The sequence below is a fragment of the Loxodonta africana genome, chromosome 23 (assembly GCF_030014295.1).
Source record: "Loxodonta africana isolate mLoxAfr1 chromosome 23, mLoxAfr1.hap2, whole genome shotgun sequence".
Taxonomy (NCBI): Eukaryota; Metazoa; Chordata; class Mammalia; order Proboscidea; family Elephantidae; genus Loxodonta; species Loxodonta africana.
Window position 1 is genome coordinate 47,580,056 of NC_087364.1, and position 19,005 is coordinate 47,599,060.

A 19,005-nucleotide genomic window follows, 5' to 3' on the forward strand; every position below is an offset into this window, starting at 1 on the left:
GCTGGAAGCCCCATTTCCTTCTTCCCTTCTGGAACAAGGGAGACTGGAAAGCAGAATTAAAGCTTGGTCAGGTTTTACCTAATTCCCTAAATTGTTGTTTTTTGCCGTTGAGTTGATTCCGAATCATAGCGACCCTATAGGACAGAGTATAACTGCCCTATAGGGTTTCCTATACTGTAATCTTTATGGGAGCAGATTGTCAGATCTTTTCTCCTGTGGGGCCACTGGTGGGTTTGAACCACTGACCTTTCAGTTAGCAGCCAAGTGCTTAACCATAATGCCACCAGGGGTCCCTTTTCCCTGAATTAAATTTTTTTGGGGGGGGCACGGGGGGTGGGGATTTAAAGGAAAAAGAGCGCTTTTCACTCCATTCCTGAAATTAGAAAGTTAATCCTTAATCAGGCAAATACAGATAGGTAGTGATTCAGCAATAGGTTTAACAATTTATTGATGAGAATCAACTGGGTGGAGTATAAACATGAAGTGAGCAGAAACTTTAAAAGCAAGCATGAGGTCCCACTGTCTTATTTCTCTTTTCCTCAGATCAAAGGTCCCAGATGGGGCCACTCCTTTAGCCTGGGCCTTGAGTTGAAGACACACATGGAACAGTGCTCAGCTGCCTACGGTAGATATGTAGCCCGAGTAAGGTATAAACCTTTGTTATTCTGCTAAGATTCGTGGGTTGTTTGTTACAGCAGCATAACTTAGCCCAAGTTGATTAACACAGTGGCAGAAACAGGATTTAAATCCAGGCCCGTGTGACTCCAAAGCCCATGCTCTTTCCCTCACAACACACCACCTCCCAGGAGGAAGAGCAAGGGGCTTCACCACCATGTCTGTACTGCATGTAGCATCTCCTCCTCCTCCCACCTCCTTTCACATAGGCCCAGCGGAAGCCGTAGGAACAGTTTCAGGAGAGCATGGCCAGCCCAGAGAAGCCTCCCTGGCTGCAAATGTAATATAACCACACATAAGATGCAATTCCCCAAATCTTCCCAAGAGGGTGTCACCTCCGCCTTCCTGGAAGCACTATAGCAGGAGAGGAAAGAACACAGTGATGACAGTGATGGGTTCCATGTTGCCTGCACGCTCTGCAGACGCTCTCTCTGGCTCAGCACCTCAGGCGCTGACGCGATCTGGCAGGCCGGCACGCAGACTGAGACAGGCCAACGTTCCGTTCCTGGCTCCCTCTGCGTCTCAGGAGTAACGGGGAAGTCCTATCTCCCAGACTGGAAATGGACATTTCCCCTGAAGGGAGAGGAAAAGCCTGAAGGACCCTCATTCCAGAAACAATAGTTGTTCTGGTGAAAACCAGGCTGCGCCTTCAGGCAAAAGGGATTGATTAGTTATCTGGACTGACTGGTTTAGTCAAGTCAGTGGGAAAAACAAAGAAACCTGTGCAAAACAGTTTTCCTGGCATGATGGTAACCAAAGGGTTGGTAGTTCAAACCCTCCCAGTGGCACTGTGAAAGAAACAAACCTGGTGGCGATCAGCTTTTGTAAAGATTATAGCCACGAAAACATGTGGAGCAGTTCTACTCTGTAACACATGGGGTCTCCTAAGTCACAAATCAACAACAAAATCAACAACAAATCTGTGCAAGAAGCTAGTTTATCCAAAAAGTGCTCTGATGTTTTTTTTCTTAATTCTGTTATAACGCTTCTGGCGTACACTACTTCCCTCCATACTCCTTACTTCTGTCCCTTGGATTTAAACCGAGAAATCTGTAGAATTGACAGTTTCCTTTCTTTGCTTAAATTTATCCCAGGATTGACCAGCCCTGGTCAATGACCTGGAGAGTTGTCCTGAAGAGTTAGATTCTCCTGATGTCTTCTGCTGACACCAGGCAATCTGGGAGCACAACCGACTCAGCTGGTATAATGTGACTAATGATCCACCCCCAGAAAGATTACGGCTTAGAAAACCCTATGGGGCAGTTCTACTCTATGGGGTTGCTATGAGTCAAAATCAGTTTGAGGTCACCCAACAACAACAATAATGTGACCGCAGCTTCCATTTCTGGGAAGGAGTTCTCCGTGCTTGGCCTGCAGGCCACCAGCTCCATCATGCTTTTGTTACAGCCTTTGCCCCACTATATACGGTTATTGTTGTTAGCTGCCATGGAGTAAGTTCCGACTCATGGTGGCCCTGTAGCCACCCTGCCTTATCCACGGCGGGGGGTGGGGAGGTGGGGGGATACATTCCAAGACCCCCGTGGATGCTTGAAACCAAGGATAGTACTGAACCCTATATATACTCTGTTTTGTCCTGTACATACATAAAACAAAACAAACCGAACCTGTTTCTGCCGAGTTGATTCTGACTCATAACACCCCTACAGAAGAGTAGAACTACCCCATAGAGTTTCCAAGAAGCAGCTAATGGATTTGAACTGCCAACCTTTTGGTTAGCAGCGAGATCTTAACTACTTCGCCACCAGGACTCCATACATGCATACTTATGATAAAGTTTAACTTACAAATTAGGCACAGTAAGAGATTAACAACAATAACTAATAATAAAATAGAACAATTACAACAATATACTGTAATAAATGTTATGTGGACGATGGAGCGGCATGAGATTTCATCATGCTACATACTCATTTAACATTTTTGAACCGCAGTTGACCACAGGTAACTGAAATCTTGGAAAGCAAAACCGTGGATAAAGGGGAATTACTGTAGTCTCTCTCAAGTGACTGACCATATTGGGGAGCTGATTGGCACTTGAGTTTCTTGCACCTCTTTTGGTTTTCCTGGAATTCGGAGTACCAAAAATACCATTTTGTTCTGTTTTACCATGTATCACTTTGAGAGACCTCAAGATAGGCATTTCACAGATAGAAAATTGAGAGATCAGTCCCGAGAGATTTATAAACACTTTACAATAGACAAGAGGACACTGAAATTCCCTTTGTTCCATGATACATGTATTTGCCCCTGATAGGTTTACCAGTTATGATAGCTTCCTCTCATTACCTGGCTCCTCATTTCACCAGTTACAGGAACAAAAGCATCTTCTTAGTACCAGTGCTTTCTGGCTATAAGTAAACTTGACTGTCTGATCAGCTTCAGTGGGTCCTTTTGTTGTTGTTGTTCTTGTTTTAGTTCTCCAACTGTGACCATTATAATAATAGCCATCCTTGGAAGAGGGCTTCGCTGCTTCTAAAATGCTTTGCAGGGTCTAATCAAACCCTCACAACTTCTGTGGAGTGGGTTGGACAAGATAATGTAGTACTAGGAGCCCCAGTATATAGCAGTCACAGACCAGTTTCATCATCACATTGAGTGGAAATCATGGACCTGGGATGTTAGGGACTAAGTCACGTCAGTGTGGTTCTGAATAATGTGCTGTTTTCCTATAAAAAAAGGTGCACAGAATGAGACAAAAATGAGGAAGGAAAGAAGGAGCAAGGAAGAAAGGCCAGGGTGTTAAAATTATAGGTAAAGCATTGAACTAACATGAAGCTCTAGTCAACTGAGTGCTCCATGGGGCAGGGATGGGGGTTGCTTTCTAAACAGCCCAGGCTCATCGTAGGGGCACTCAAGTCAATATCTGCTGCAGGAATTGATTAATAAGAATGATGCATAATTCCTCCTTCTGGATGGAGGAAGTTTTGTGTTGTTGTTTATGTGATAGGTCTCACTCACCTTATCATAAAATAATTGGTAACAAATAAAGCATTCAAACAATCAGAACTTCTCTTGCCTTAATTGCAAACAGCACTTAGATCTTTTTTTCCCACTAAATTGTTTAGAACTATGCCCACCACGTTACAATTTGGTGAAGTGACTGCTTCCCCAGAGGAAATGCAGACAGACCCAGGCCCTCTGCACGGGGACTATAGCAAGAACTAGCTGGTCTTTCCCTACTCACATTTTTATTTTCTTAGTGGAAGGTTGTGCCTGGGAAATTGCCAGTGCCCTAGAAACTCTGAGCTCATTAGTGTTTATATTATTATTCACTTTGACATTTAATTGTTTGCTGCCTCTAATATTTTTTTCAAGCACATATGGCTTCTTCATTCACTGACTAAGTTGAAAGCTCCTTGAGCACAGTGACATTCTATACTTCTCAAATATATCCCTGTCTCATTATGCCCAAGACCAAACGTCTTAGGCTGGGTTCTCTAAAGAAGCAAAATCAGTGAAGTCTATCTATTGACTTAATGGCAACAGGTTTTATTTATATATATATATATATGTATATATATATACATATATATACACATGTGTACGTAGAGAGAGAGAGATTTATTTCAAGGAAATGGCTCATGTGGGTGTAGAGTGTGGGAAGTCTCAAGTCTGTGGGTCAGGCATCAGGCTGGAGGCTTCTCCTGACTCACATAGCCATAGGGGTTGATGAACCCAAGATCAGCAGGTCGGATGGCACTCCGCTGGCTCACAGGTTGTGGAGGCTGACGAATCCCAAGATTGGCAGGCAATATGGAAGGCATTTGGATCAAGTCCCAAGAACAGGAGGTCAGATGATCATGAGCCAGATGCAGGATCCAGAGTACACAAGTGTGCTGTGCCAGAAAGTCCATATATATATATCCTGTATGCAGGCCACATCCCTGAGGAAACTGCCCTTACAACTGTTTGGCTGATCACATCATGGAGGATGACTACATCATTACATAACTGCCAAACCACTGAGAATCATGGCCCATGACACAATGCTTGGCACACAATTTACACAGCTTAATAACACCATTACATATATTTTATTTTTTATGTTTATATACATATAAAAAAATTTTTTTTTCATATATATGTTTAAAAATCTATTAACAAAATATTTTAACATAATTCAGTTCATTACAGATTCATTTTGGTTTGTTGGTGAATGACTCTGCTTTATCACCAATGATTTAATCATTTCCTTGAATAGAGAATACACGTCCATGGTAAATATTTTACATAGTATGAAAGATTATGTGGTGACTTTCACCTAAAACACAATAAAATAAAATAAAATAAAAAATTATATGGTGAAAAATAAGCCTCGTTTCCTCCTCAGTCCCTTATTTCCAGTCCTCCTCCCTAGAAAAAATGTGTTGTTTGTCTTAACCAGTGTATCATCTATCTTTCCAGATACATCTTTGATTAAAAACGTATATAAGTTTATATATGTGTGTCTGTGTATATACATACATACAATAAACAACCGATTCGTCATCCAGTCGATCCCGACTTACGGCAACTGTGGACGTGTCAGAGGACAACTGTGCTCCACGGGGTCTCAAGGGCTGATTTTTGGGGGAAGCAAATTGCCTGGACTTTCTTCTGAAGCACCTCTGGGTGGACTAAAACCTCCAACCTTTTGATTATCGGTCACCCAAAACCGTTTGCACTACCCTGAACCAAAACCAAACCTATTCCTGTGGAGTCAGTTCCAACTCGTGGTGACAACATGTGCTTCAGAGTAGAACTGGACTCCACAGAGTTTTCTGGCCTGTAATCTTATGGAAGAAGATTACCAGACCTTTCGTCTGCATTGCCGCTGGCTGGATTTGAACCACCAACCTTTCAGTTAGTAGCTGAGAGCAAGTGCCCCACCCAATAACACACACACGCACATAGACTATATATGCACATATATATTATAGATAGATAATTATAGGTATTATAGATAGATAGTATATGCATATTCTACTTAAAAAATTAACAACATACCTTAGGAATTGTTCCATGTAGGACATACAAACCATCTCATTCTTTGTAATTTATTTTAGATGTGTTGTCTCCCCTGCTTCCCCCACCTGACCCACACCCATTCACACAGACAGCCACATCAAGTACAAATAGGGAACAGAAATTTTAAAGGAGCTCCTTCTTGTTGGCATTTTCTGATAGAAATACTTGAGTGAAGGGTTTAATCAGGCACTAAAGCCATAGGTATTAAACAACAGGGCACAATTTTGAGACAATCTAAACAAGCAGACAAATTAATGATGAAACTAGGCCATTACGATAATTGCAGGTACGTGCCAGCAATCTTGTGTACAGCCCATATCCTCTGAGTTAAAAAGTGTTTATTTATTGTGCCCTTAATATTATAACAAGAAAATGGGGATAATTCTTTTTAAAGAATCATGCATAAACCCATCATGCTAGAAAACCAAGGAGTTTTTTCCTGTTCTGCTAGTACTTGTTCATATGTATACATACTTTGATAGTTTTAATTACAAATCAGAGGGATTATGTATTCTGTTCTTGTCCCTTAAAGTGAATCATAAGCATCGCTATTACTATGTTTGCATAATAATAATTTCATACGGCTGCACAATATTCCACTAGTTGACATATTGTTTCCTTTAATTAAAAAAAAAGGGACAGCTGTTCTATCTGAGCTGTAATTAAGTAAAACTTACCAGAAAATCAATCTGACACATATTTAATGATATACATAAATGTTATTGAGCTATAAGGCAATTGACTATAAAGTGGAGAGCAGCTCACATAAATGATTATAATTAATATTCTATACTTTGTGAAATTATAACCTTCTGGGGGAAGCTGTAGAACAGGAAACCGTTCAGAAGTCCTTCTAATAGTCCTTTCTATTAATTTCAGAGTTAGTTTCAGGAAAGAAAGCCACAAATTCCTCTTTCCCTTTCCTGAAGCTGGGACTCTACTTGCACTTAAGTAAATCAGATGGCTTTCCTAACAACTAGCCATAAAGTATGAATAAGTAATGGCCTTCTTCAATTAATTAATTCACTTAACAAATATTTACCGAGCACCTATTATGTGCTAGATGTGAAAGACGTAGTGAACAAGATAGCCATGACCTCTGCTCTCTTGAAATTTACAGCCTAGACAAGGTATAGAATGGTAAACAAATGACCAATAAATAAAATAATTACAGATTTTAATAAATGCTAAGAAAGAAACAAGGTGCTATCACAGAGAGAAGTGGAAATGAGGCATCCTTTAGAGAGGTTCTCAGAGAAGGCCTCTCTGAGTAAGTCACAGTGATGCTGATACTTGAAGAAGATAGAGCAAAGAGCAGTGAGAAGCATTTCAGGAAGAGGGATCGGCAGGGCAAAAGTCTGAGCCATGGTTGAACTTGCATGCTTGAGATGACTGAGACCGGTGGGACTGCGGTACAGTGAGCAAAGAGGAGCGTAGGCCTGGATAAGGAGGAGAGGATGGCAGGAGCTACATCATGCATGCCCGAGACACCATGATAAGAATGTTGGGTTTCATTTAAAGTACAATGATGTCTTCGCTATCTAGGGCTGCTTTAACAGAAGTACTGCAGGTGGATGGCTTTAACAAAGAGAAATTTATTCTCTCACAGTCTAGGAGGCCAGAAGCCCAAATTCAGGGATCCAGCTCCAGGAGAAGGCTTTCTTTCTGTTGGCTCTGGAGCAAGGCCCTTGCCATCAGTCTTCCTCTGGGTCTAGGAGCTTCTCAGTGCAGGGATCTCTCCTTCTGGCACTGCTTTCTTGGTGGTTTGAGGTTCCCCTGTCTCTTTGCTCACTTTTATATCTCAAAAGAGATTGGCTTAAGATACAACCTAGTCTTGTAGATTGAGTCTTGTCTCATTAACATAACTACCACTTATCCCATCTCATTAACGTCATAGAGACAGGATTTATAACACATAGGAAAATCACATGAGATGAGAAAATGGTGGACAACCATACAATACCGGGAATCATGGCCTAGCCAAGTTGACCCATATTTTTTGGGGACACAATTCAATCCATGTCAAATGGGAAGCCAGGTGACAGTTTTAAATGGGTGAATGACATAATTCAAGTCATATTTGAAAAAGAACTCTGGTTGCTGTGTGGAAAATCGATTGGAAGGGGGACAAGAGCAGACACAGAGCAATTAGGAGGTGCTTATTTTTTTTTTTATTGTAGTCCCATGAGAGGTGATAGTGGCTGAACCAGAGTGGTGCCCATGCAGATGGAGACTAATGGGCAGTACAAATCGAGGCTCAACTGGAGATAGAGCCTACAGCTAAGATGGTGTGAGGGATGAGGGGAAGAGAAGATGCCCTTGATGACATCCAAGTTTCTGGTGGAGCGCCAGATTTGAAAGCGGGTGGCAGAAAATCAAGAGTTCCCTTTCGGATTTTGTCTTAATTGTCTACTGTTTCCATAAGAGAAATATCACAAGTGGATGGCTTTAACAAATAAACTTTTGTTCTCTCACAGTTTAGGAGGCTAGAAGCCTGAATTTAGGGCATCAGCTCTAAGGGAAGGCTTTCTTTCTCTGTCGGCTCTTGGCGGAGGCCCTTGTCTCTTTTCAACACCTGCGGGCCTGGCATTCCTTAGAGATCTCCACGTGCCTTGGTATCAATTTTCTCTTGGGTCTAGGAAGTCCTCAGCAGAGGGACCCCAGGTCCAAAGGATGCACTCTGCACTTGGATCTTTCTTGGTGATAGTGAGGTCCCTACATTCTGCTCGCTTATCTCCCCTTTTATCTCTTTCTGGATAAAAGGTGTGACTCAAGCAAGGCTGACTTGAGTAAGGTTGTGACCTAAGTAAGGACGTGAGTCAGGGTATAATTTGAGTCATGCCCTTTAGGCAGAGTATGACTCAAGACACACCCCACACTAATCCTGCCTCATTAACACATAGAGGTTTAGGATTTACAACACATAATGTGGAGGATAATTACACAATAATCACAAAATGGAGAACGATTACACAATGCTGGGAATCATGGCCCAGCCAAGTTGACACATGTTTTGGGGGGACTCAAGTCAGTCCATGACACCATGAGGCATCTAAGTGGAGTTGTCAACAAGTTAGACGCATAAGTCTGACGTAAGTTTGGGAGTGATTGGCAGTCTGACCATATTGAAAGCCAAGGGCTGGATGAGACTCCCAGAGAGAATGGCCCGTTGAGGGATAGCAGAGGGTCCAGCACTGGACCTGTACCCTTCCCAGGGTTGCTTGATTGTAACAGAAGTCAGCCCCCTGCTGGTGGAATGGCAAGCCATATGAGGATTTATAGTGTGTATTTTCTTTATTAACTGATCCCTTAATCATGGGGGACATCACTCAGGGACATCTTTTTCTTTCAGATCTTTTAGTTTATCTCCTGCCTACCTTCCCATCCTGTATCCTCCAAAGTCTAGAAATCCTCCTATGAGGAAAAGAGAAGAAAAGTGTGGTGAGGTTCTTCACGCTCAGTGACGGTGTAGACTGTGACGTTGAACAGCTCTGCACAGCTGCCAGAGTATTTTATCATGTGTTTCTCCATTTTCATGGGTGTAAGTAACTCTTGCGGTTCTTCTCGGAGAGCCAGAACCCTGCGGCAAGCTCTTGCCTCTGCATTTTCCAGTAACTCTTGGGGGCAGCACTTGGTAGCTATATACCTCTGTGGTTAGACTGTAAAGAGCTGGAAGAGACCTTTGAAAGCATAAAGTTCAAGCCTCCCATTTCAAAGGGGAGGGAATTGACTCACCCAAGGCCACCCATAACATAAAAGACATTCCAGGTTTCTTTCCATTTCACCAATACTGATCAACTTCTTTGATCAAGGAGAAGCTCATCAAGCCTCATTCAAGCCAAGAGAAGACTTGTTTACTCTGGCTCCTAAGAAAAGACCAAAGCAGTGTTTAAAATTTCTCTAACTGGAAAAATAAATTGAGAGTATATCTAAGGCCCTGCAGCATACAAGTCCTAAGACATACCCTGTCAGTGCTGCCCTTTTCCTCCTGTAGCCTTAAAGGTGGGGGGAAGAAAAGAAAAAAAACAGTTGCCATCCAGTTGATTCTGCCTCGTGGCAACGCTGCGTGTGTCAGAGTAGAACTGTGCTCCGTGCGGTTTTCAGGGGCTGGTTTGGTAGGTCACCAGGCCTTTCTTCTGAGGCACCCCTTTAGGTTATAGCTGATCAGGTTACCCATTTGCACCACCCAGAGGCTGCTGGAAATTAGGTGGATTTTGTCACCCAGGATCTCGTTAGTCTGAGACACTGCGTCTGTAAAGGCTCAGAGTATGTATGCTGCTTTGTGAACGGCTTTACAAAAGGCCTCGTTGCTGTCCAGTTGATTTTGATCCACAGCGGCTCTGTGGGGCAGACTAGAACTGCCCCACTGGGATTTCAAGGAGTGGCTGGTGGATTCAAACTGCCAGCCCTTTGGTTAGCAGCCTGATCTCTCAATCAGTGTGCCACCAGGGCTCGGGGGGCCTGTAAATTAGAGAGGCGAGTTTTTATTGGCATAAAGAAACCCAAATTGTAAATTTAAAGCACTGCCTCCATGTGACCGAATAATAAAAGATGGGAATATGCATTAAATAATTGATAATGCTTGCTCTTCTGTAAGGGCTGATTTTAAAAAGGAGAACTAGAGCGTATTATGAATTCAGTGGGAAAAGACACTGTTCCCATTTTTCTGAGAACCGTTTGCTGAGACAAACACACGTACATTCCGATTCCTCTCCTCTCTGCCCGACATTCCGCACTTCATTTATACGGAGAAATATCTCGATGCCTGTTTGTGATTTCGGTGAACTCTTCCTTCTAGTAATGTCAAGATAATAGATTTTAGGGCCAGAAGGAGCTTTAGAGGTAATTCGGCACATCTCTCTTACTTTCTGAAAGGTAAACTAGAGATGAAAGGCGCTTGGCCAAGATGACACAGTGATTAAAGAAACAGCTAGGACACGGCCAGGAAGGACTCGGGGCTGACGTCGCTGCTTCTCCCGGCGGGCGGGCCGACAGCTGCTACCAACACCACGTGGGCAGAATTTTTCTGTTGTTGCTAACTATTCATTTTATACAAATCCGATTTTTATTCTAAAAAACGTAACATTAAACACTTTTGGAAAAAAAAATAACATATACAGGATCACTGCTAGCATTTTCACGTATTTCTTCCCAGTTTTTTTTTTTTTTTCTGAGCATATTTTTGAATACTTATGATTTAGTGTTTAGCCAGGTGCTGTCAAGTTGGATCTGACTCAGGGTGACACTGTGTGTGTCAGAGCAGAACTGTGCTCCACAGGGTTTTCAGTGGCGTTTTGTTTTTAATTAGACCGCCAGGCCTTTCTTCTGAGGGGCCTCCGGGTGGACTTGAACCTCTAACGTTTTGATTAGCAGCTAAGTACATTAGCCGTTTTTACTACCCAGGGACTCTGATTTAGTGTATACATAATTTTTTTTCAGTTAGTATATCGTAAGCATTTCTACTGGGTGCAGAATGTTCAGGCAAATGAAAGTACTATAATTCACTTAACTTTTCTGTAGTTGGTGAGCATTTAGGATGATTCTGATTTTTTGTTATAATACATAACAATGGTATATGACATTTAAACAGCTTATTGCATATAGTTTTTCCTATAGTTTATATCCTTAATACGAAATCTTAGAAATGAAATTAGAGGGCTGTGGTTATTACAACATAAATTGTGATAGGATCTGCCCAATTCACTACCTACTATACAGCACTAAGCATTATCATTAAAAATAACTGCTAATTTCTTAGTTGAAATTGGCGCTGCTTGTGTTCTCATTTCTTTTATGTCTGGTGAATTCTCCTCAGGATAGCGACCCTTCCTCCCCTAAGCATTTTAGCTTTCTTAATCATTTAGAGTTCTCTTGATACAATGGCATGGGCCGTGCTTCTTGTTTGCGGGTCTATCTCTCTTGCTAAAATGGGAGCCCTGTGAGAATGAGATCTGTGCTTTGCTCATCTTTGTACCCACAGTGTCTTGCACAGTGCCTGGCACATGGTAGGTGCTTCATAAATGTGTATTTAACAAATAAATGAATGAATAAATGATGTTGAACATTTCCCTTGTGTTGGCCCAGTAGATGTGATATTTTTAATACCTGGTCTGGTTATGTCTTTTGTCTGTTTACTAACTAGTATCGGGTTTTCACTGATTTCCAGTAGTGTTTGAATATGAAAAGATAGGACCTCTTTGCCTGGCACATTTGGGCTAATAATTTCTTCCAGGCTGCGGTTTGCTTCGTATTTTCTGTGGCTTTGATATTATAGTGGAAAAATAAAGGTGCAAGTTGGGCTAGCAATTTTGTCATCTCCTGATGCATTTTTTCTACCTAAAAAGCATGGTCAAGGCAGTGAAGGAGGAGCCAGGGGAAAGAGGAACAGGGGTGGGAGATGGAAGAGAGGGACAGAGAACGTGAACGGGAGAATTCTAAGACAATGAGTTCTGAGAAAGGTCAGACAATTTAGTTACTCTGGTAAAACAGATTGCACGGGGTTGTTCATGTGAAAAGAAGAAATATGTTGACAAAATTTCAGGACTTTTGAAACTGAAAAGGTCAAGCAGCCCCTTTATGCTGTGAAAAACAAGATCAGCTCATCCAGACCAAGAGGTAGGTTTCAATTAAAAGCCACAAGGAGTGGGTGAGTAATTTCTTAAAGTATTCTATTTGTAAATGAAAAGTAAAAACATTCGTTAGTAATCCTTGAATCCTTGGTGAATCAGCATTGTCCACAGAAAACAAACATAAATTACTCTGCTTATATTGATAGGCGAAAAAGACTCACCTTGCTTTATTATTTTTTTTCTAGATACGCTTTTTGTGTGTTTTTTTTTTAAAAACACATCAAAAATTGTATTAGCACATTGTCCTCTGGATCTGTTCCTGCATTTGCAAGCTTTAATATTTTCCCAGTTAATTTTTTTATAAAGCAGGTGAACTCATAAAACACAAGCTGTCAGGAGCTTCAGGATAACAGCAGCCCCCTCTGGCCACCTGAAGTAGAAGCTTAAGTCACATGGCTGGAAATAAAGAGAAAAAAACAGCCTCCTCCTTTTCTTCCTTCCCCTGCCTTCTTGTTAAACTCATTCTTTGGAAAAGGAGATCTCTAATTCACACGGAAAAGGATTGTCATCTTCTCTACTGGGACAGAAACTTCTTGAGGATTGGGAACCATAGTGGACATGTCAGTGTGTCCCCAGAACCCAGACCAGTGCCTAAGAGAGGGGCTTTGAACAAATGTTCAAAAAACTAATAAGTGATTGAGATGGCCTTGACCGGGGGGGGGGGGGGGCGTGCACTGGATATTTCCTGTGTGCCCCCCAGATCCACGTTCCACCCTCTACGTGCTGCTCTCTGCCTGGGAGGCTGACCTGCACAGGCCACATCAATGGGCTCCCTTGACCTCTGGCTTTTCAGGTGAGTTCAGCCTGAGAAGTTCCAGAGGAGTTCTAGAAAGGGTTTGGAGGGATGAGGAGTGTGAGTGTGGGGTATTTATTCCCTTGACTTTCTCCCTGTGGAATTGCCACAGGCTGGCTGCATTCCAGAGCTCATAGCATCTGTCAAGGAAACCCTCTCCATATAACCCTCTCCTTCCAGGTTCCAGGGACACTCAGGCCCTCATCTCATCAGCCTAGGGCACTGTGCTGTCCCTCCTGGTGCCCTGCACTCTGCCCACACCTTGGTAAACACCCCTTCATCAAACCCTCCTTGAATTATCCTAATTTGAAGGTGCCATCTATTTCCTGGGGGAACCCTGATGGATACAGATGTGATGGGATGTGTGTGTGCCAGGTTAGTGGCTGCACTCTAAAATTCAGCCTGCATTCTGTTCACCAAGCTGCATGCCCTGGAGAGACTTCATCTTGTTTGGTAAAATAGAGGGTCAACAAAAACAAGGACAACCCACAGTGAGATGGATTGACACAATAGCCTCAGCAATGGGCTCAAACACACCAACGACCAAGGAGATGGTGCAGGGCAGGGCAATGTTTTGTTCTGTTATATGTAACGTAGCCACGAGTTGGAGGTGACGCCACGACAACTAACAACACATCAAGTCGTTTTCTACTCATAGTGACTCCATGTGACAGAGCAGAACTGAAGCAGATCACCGGGTCTTTCTCCCATGGAGTCCTTGGGTGGGTTCAAACTGCCAGTCTTTTGGTTAGCCACCAAATGCTTAACCACTGCACCAAACGAGAGAGTATATAGGCTGGCACCACCTTGGGCTGAATGTATGTATATGAATTTTAGCTTATAACAACAACAGCAACAAAAGAATCTGCTGATAAGGCCATTTTCTCTGTTCTCTCCCCACCCCACCCCCATTCCGTGAGCTGGCAGCTTTTGTCTGCTGCCTGAGAGAGACATCTCTATTCACAGCTGCAGCCACAGAAGCAGTAACAAGAGGGCTCCAATTGCTCTCCAAAGGTTGACTGCTTCGGCTGTTCCTGCCGAACACAGGAAGACCAAAAACCAAAGATAACAGTCCCTGTGGCCATTTGGTGCTTTGTGGGCAAAGCAGCTGTGGTTGGCTGGTTTTACCTGCTCCTTCAGGAGTGTTTTCATGCAGGCCTGTCCTCCCCCGCTCTCTGGGGCGCTGTGTGGTACAGTCCCAGAAGCACTGTTGCAGAGCCTGTTTTTATCACTTCCACCTTTAGCGTGAATGATGGAAGCAGATCCAAGGGGCGAAGAATGCCTCAGGGTAATGAAAGGCCTTGCCTTGTCCTATGCCTTCACTTGTCCGATGTGATACCCAGTCCTGAGGGGTGTGTTTAGACTCCCAGGCTACTTTATTCAACTTTTCTTGCCAATCTTTGCTAATGATTTTAATTGACTTCACGCTTCTGCCTCCAGAGCTTGGAATGCTCCCAAATAAGGGTGCTACCTGTAGGGTTGCTATGAGTTGGAATTGCCCTGACGGCAATGGGTTACAGTGGTTCAGTGGTAGAATTCTCACCTTTCATACAGGAGGCACGGGTTCCACTCCTGGTCAGTGCAACTCAGTGCAGCCCCCACCTGTCAGCGGAGGCTTCTGTGTTGCTATGATACTGAACAGGTTTCAGTGGACTCCACGGCAGCAAACAACAGGAACAAGTGTGCTGTGAATGGATGTTGGAAATGCAAGGCCTCGCTCCGTTCAATTTCTACATCCCGAGTGGCTGAAGGCATGCTGCGTTATGCAAAATAAAGGAGATATTTCTCTCTCTCCTCATCCACACGAAGGAATGGACAGTTATCTGGGTTACTAGAGCAAGCTATGGCCTCTAAAGCTGACTTGATTGCTCTGTTCTAACACAACTTCCCATTTTTCTCTTCCCTGTGCATCTTGAGGAAACCCTGGTGGCAAAGTGGGTAAGAGCTCTGCTGCTAACCAAAAGGTCAGCAGTTCGAATCTACCAGCTGCTCCTTGGAAACTCTATGGGGCAGTTCCACTCTGTTGTATAGGGCGCTATGATTTGGAGTTGACTCGATGGCAACAGGTTTGGTTTTTTGGTTTTGGTTTGTGCATCTTGAAGCTGGTCTAGCCCTCTGACTGTTCAGCTCCTGTACTATGTGTGCTTCCTCTCTAATACTACACTCAAACTGGTTTTAGATCCCAATCTAACAGCTCCTTTCAACAGCACTCGAAGAGATGAAATCTCTCTGCAGGCTGTCCTTGCTGCTGAAAGAGACTAGCTAGATTCGAGCAGCAGTAATTAATTTCAAGAAAATGTTTCATCTCCAGACCTGTGCTTCCCACTATTTTCCAGGTAAATTGAATTTGCTTTGCAGTATCTCACAGCCCCACCTTCCTATAAGCAATTTAATGTGAAATTGCTGCCCTATAGTTGCGCATTCCCATCATGGACTCCTAATCCTTCCGTAAATTATAGTTGTATCGTCTTTAAGTTGCAACTGAGTTTTCCACCAGGGTAATTACCATTTTCTTTATTTTTACCTGTAATGAGCAGCTGTGGTACTGTGGTGCTCTGGAAAGCTCCAGCTACCAAAACCAAATTCAACCCACTGCTGTCCAGTCAATCCTGACTTATAGCAACCCTGTAGGGTACAGTCAAACTGCTCCATAGAGTTTCCAAGGCTGTAAATCTTTATGGAAGCAGACTGCCATGTCTTTCTCCTGTGAAGTGGCTGGTGGGTTCAAACTGCTGATCTTTTGGTTGGCAGCCAAGCACTTAATGACTACACCACCAAGGCTCCTGAGCTCCAGCTGTTGTTTGGTAGTGTTGAGTCAGTTCCAACTCATAGTGAGCCCACGCACTACAGAACGAAACACTGCCTGGCTCTGCACCATCTTTACAATTGTTGTTATGCTTGGGCCCATTGTTGCAGCCACTGTGCCAATCCACCTCATTGAGGGTCTTCCTCTTTTCCACTGTACTTTGCCAAGCATGATGTGTTTCTCCAGGGACTGATCCCTCCTGACAACATGTCTAAAGTATGTAAGGAGCATTCTGGTTGTACTTCTCCCAAGACAGATTTGTTCATTCTTTTGGCAGTCCATGGTATATTCAATATTCTTCACCAACACCACAATTCAAAGGCATCGATTCTTCTTCGGTCTTCCTTATTCATTGTCCAGCTTTCACAGGCAGATGATGTGACTGAAAATACCATGGCTTGGGTCAGGTGCCTTAGTCTTCAGGGTGACATCTTTGCTCTTCAACACTTTAAAGAGGTCCTCTGCAGCAGATTTACCCAATACAATGCATCTTTTGATTTCTTGACTGCTGCTTCCATGGCTGTTGATAGTGGATCCAAGTAAAATGAAATCCTTGACAACTTCAATCTCTTCTCCATTTATCATGATGTTGTTCATTGGTCCAGTTGTGAGGATTTTTGTTTTCTTTATGTTGAGGTGCGATCCATACTGAAAGCTGTGGTCTTTGATCTTCATTAGTAAGTGCTTCAAGTCCTCTTCACTTTCAGCAAGCAAGGTTGTGCCATCTGTGTAACAGAGGTTTTTAATGAGTTTTCCTCCAATCCTGATGCCCTGTTCTTCTTCATAGAGTCCAGATAAAATAAAGAGTCCAGCTTCTTGGATTATTTGCTCAGCGTACAGATTGAATAGATACGTTGAAAGGATACAAGCCTGAAGCACATCTTTCCTGTCTTTAAACCATTCAGTATCCCCTTGTTCTCTCCGAACAACTGCCTCTTGGTCTATGTCCAGGTTCCTGATGAGCATGATTAAGTGTTCTGGAATTCCCATTCTTCACAATGTTATCCATAATTCGTTATGATCCACGCAGTCAAATGCCTTTGCATAGTCAATAAAACACAGGTAAACATCCTTCTGGTATTCTCTGCTTTCAGCCAGGATCCACCTGGCATCAGCAATATCACTGGTTCCACGACTAGGAAGGACCCGGCAGTCTACTTCTGAAAAGAATTAGCCAGTGAAACCCTTATGAATAGCAGCTGAACACTGAGATCCAGCTAGTCACTGAAAATTACAGCATAGCAGTTGCTGGTTTCTAAGCCGTGGGTGGGTGGCAGCATGTTAGAAAATAGAACTGCAGGTCATTTGGGGAAAATATTTCGATGAAATCCATCAACCTGGGAGATGTGCTGAATATTAAACCAGGAAGAAAGAAAGCCAAGTCAAAGAAAAACGGGATTGTTTTTCCCTTCGAATGAACAGCCAACAACATCTTTAAATGCTAAATAACGTAGCCCTGTGCCCTTGAGGATGCCCCATCAGGGACTCTTGTCCCAATTACCAATCAAGGGACTTGGTTTTCTGCCCTCAGTGCTTCTTTGCTTTTCCAGCTTTCATTCAAAGGCTCTGTGGTCATTAACTGAGTTGCCAGCTTTGATTTCCAAAGGTTCCCTTTTAATATTAGAGCTATATTATTTACAAACCAGTCCAGTAAGATAGCTTAATATAGCCACACCTATAATTGCAGACCTGGGCAGTGCAAACCAGTAAAAGCTTGGATAATAATCCACCCAGAGCATTTTGGAAGAAAGGCCTGGCAATCTACTTCTGAAAGGCCACAGCCATTGAAAACCTTATGGAGCACATTTCTACTCTGAAACACATGGGGCCACCATGAGTCAGGATTGACTTGATGGCAGCTGGTTTAGGTATTTTTTGTGTGTTTGTTTATAATCACAGCCAGTGATAACCAGAAAATCTAGACTTTTGACTTATTTCTGTCTGGCCTTAAGTTAGGTCATGATTTCTCCTTCAAAGGTTGCCAGTGCTTTAGAAACAGATGCCGCTGGTGCCCTTTGCTCCTGCGTATGAGAGAAACAGGTGCAGTGTGGAGGAAAGAGCTCTGCACAGGAAGTCAGGAAGATGGCGGATGACGAAGAAGCTCACCATCCAGCAGAAGGGAAGATGTGCAGGTTAACGGGGTGCTGGCCACCCTGTGCTAGAACCTGGGGCCTTCAGAGGGGTGCAGACAAAGTGAGGCTGGAGTTCTGAGGAGGGAGAAGACTGAGCTAACTTTTGACTACATGTGCAGTGAGTCTTGACCAGGAACAATTTTGGCAATGTCTGGAGACATTTTTGGTTGGCACAACTGGGAGGAGGCTAGGCCCAGAATGAGAGAGTGGTTTACAGATGTCACACACTAGGAAGTGGCAGAACCAGTCATTTAATTTCTACCTTCTCATCAGCTCTTAGGCGCCCGGGTGGTGCAAAAGGTTTTCTCTCAGCTGCTAACCTAAATGTTGGAGGTTCAGACTCACCCAGTAGCACTGCAGAAGAAAGGCCTGGTCACCTGATTCCATAAAGATTACAGCCAAGAAAACCCTATGGAGCAGTTATACTCTGTGACACATAGGGTCACTACCACGAGTCATAATCAGCTCAAGGGCAACAGGTTTGTTTTTTTTGGTTTCAGCAGCTGTTACCCATCTCCCTTTGTGCAAATAGTACCATCATTCAAGGTGCCACCTACTGTCCATCCCCCACACTCCCAAACTCCCCATCCTCTTTGTAGCCCACTGTTTCTCAACTCATTACTATGGACATTTTGGGCTAGATAATTCTTTGTCATGGGGTAGGGGGAGGGGAGGGAGGCTGTTCTGTGCATCACACGAAGGGCTTTTAAAAAATACTGATGTCTGGACCCCACCCTCAAAGATTATGATTTAACTGGTCTCGGGTAGAGCCAAAACATGTAAGTGGCAAGTAAGTGGCATGATTAGAGTGGTCCTTTAGGAAGATTGATCTCGCAGCTATAGATAGGATAGATGAGGGCAGGGGCAGAGAAGGCAGGAGCCATGTGGTCTTGGAGGGGGTTCCAGAGTAGATGGTCCCCAACTGCCTCTCTCTGCTCTTGG